Raw genomic sequence first — 2,029 nt, 5'->3', positions numbered from 1 at the left:
CTGCTGCTTCTGTCACCATCACGGACACATCCTCTAACAAGGCCACACCTCTTAGACATCTCCAAACAGCATCATCCAATTGGTGACCAAGCCTGATGATGCCTGAGGTTACGGGGGACATTGCTCATTCAGACCATCACAATCTCCTCTCATGTTTATGCGTTCTATCAGCTCTGTTTCTTGTAGAGAACCTTGCTTAATACTGATTCGATAGTGGTTGTGGTTCCAGAGAAACAGAATTATGACATGATGAATTTCTCTAATGAGCTTCATGGTGTCTGGAGCTGTCTCACCCATTCATCCACACATACAGACTCCTCTGGTAGAACAGAGAACATTGATAACCCAGTGTGACTAGCTAAAGAACTCTGCAGTTGATACTCTTAATTTTTAAATTTTATTTATTATTGTTTTATATGATGTGTGTTTAAGTACAGGTGTGTGCTTTCCATGTGTGTACATGTGTACAGGTCAGAAGTCAGTCCTTTCCTTCCACCACGTCTCATGGTTCAAACTCAGGCCATCAGGCTCTCATAGCTGGTGGTTTTACCCACTGCGTCATTTTGCTAGATTTATTTTTTCTGATTCCAAAGACCCCTTTTTTGAGGGTCTTTGGAGGATTTCTGAAAAACTGAGGATGATAATCATGGTGGCTGGCTGCTTCTAGCATCTGTGTCTAAAAAAAAAAAAAAAAAAAAAAAAAAAAAGGAAAAGAATGAACTTGGGGATGCAGTTTTTCCAGTACTGGATGCACAAAAGCAATGTAAAGGCTTCTAAGTGAGTCTCAAGAGAGAATCTTCTCCCCGGTGAACTAAAGTCGCCGGAGGGCAAAGCACAGTCCCTCGTTACATGGGTGGCTGACTTACAACGCAAGTTTAAGCCTCCATCTTAAAGAGTGTCTGGAACTGAAGTGACAGCGTTGACTGGAAAAGAGATGAGAAACAACAGAGAAATCATTATGGGATGGGAGTAGTAAACAAGCCTGGGAAAGTGAGATATTGGCTAGATCCAAAAAACCAACTGGCTGGGTTTTAAAAAATTAAAAAAAAAAAAACAATAAGACATAAACCAAAACAGAAATGATACCAGTAATACTTCTTTCTTGTTGAGATAAATGTGGTTTCTCACACTCCCTTGATTGCTTTTTAAAAACTATTTTTATATTTATTTGCTTCTATTTCATGTATATGAGTGCTTGCTTGTATGTGTACCATGTGCTTGTCTGTTGCCTGAGAAGGCCAGAAGAGGGCACCAGATTCCCTGGAACTGGAGTTACAGACATTTGTAAACCTCCATGTGGAAGCTGGGAATTGAACCCTGGTCCTCTGGAAGAGCAGCCAGTGTTCTTAACCAATGAGCCATCTCTCTGGGTCCCCTCACAGACTTTTTTTGTGTGTGGTAGGCTCTACAAGTGAGATAGAGGATGCTGGTTTCATTAATTCAAGTGGGTTAAATTGGTTTGTCCTTCCTTCTGGGATAGGTTTCCGTGTGGGAAACACAGACTCCACTGTGTAGGAATCCATCAGTCTGAGACCTCTAGCCTGCCTAGTACAACTTAGCATCTGGTGATGCGGGAGATGCCACTCTCACATGGGGCTTTTTGTGAGGGGATTCTGAAGTGGTGTGGAGGACCTGTCTATGCTCATGGTCACCTTTGTGGCTGGGTAGTCTCTTCATAGTTGGATTTTGTTGCTGCTAATTCCGCCCAATTCTTGAGAGAGAATACTCATATTCATCGGTGTGACTGGGCCAAGTTCAGTACACTTCTCACTTGCCTGTGTTGTCACTTGCCCAGGCTGTGTGTGTGTGGGGGGCATACGTGTGTGTGAGGGCATATGTGTGTGTGTGTGTGTGCACGCGCGCATGTGTATGTGTGTGTGTGTGTGTGTGTGGGCATATGTGTGTGTATGTGTGTGTGTGTGTATGTGTGTGTGTATGTATATATGTGTATGCATGTGTGTGTATGTGTATATGCACGTGTGTGTGTGTGTGTGTGTGTGTGTGTGTGTGTGTGTATGTGTATGTGGGC

General features: G+C 43.1%; 1 long non-coding RNA gene across 1 annotated transcript in view; it reads right to left on the bottom strand.

Annotated features, from left to right (window-relative positions):
* Positions 1-379: 379 nt before the first annotated feature.
* The window catches only part of LOC143270084 (uncharacterized), a 12,630-nt gene continuing 10,980 nt past the window's right edge, over positions 380-2,029 (bottom strand). The window contains exons 3-4 of the long non-coding RNA XR_013047005.1: positions 867-923; positions 380-676 (exon numbers count right to left, since the gene is read on the bottom strand). This is a non-coding gene — a long non-coding RNA (uncharacterized LOC143270084). The remainder of the gene's footprint in view (positions 677-866; positions 924-2,029) is intronic.

Source organism: Peromyscus maniculatus, chromosome 22, assembly GCF_049852395.1.
Source record: "Peromyscus maniculatus bairdii isolate BWxNUB_F1_BW_parent chromosome 22, HU_Pman_BW_mat_3.1, whole genome shotgun sequence".
NCBI lineage: Eukaryota > Metazoa > Chordata > Mammalia > Rodentia > Cricetidae > Peromyscus > Peromyscus maniculatus.
Note: the sequence above shows the minus strand (reverse complement) of the source record. Positions and strands in the feature narration are given on the sequence as shown.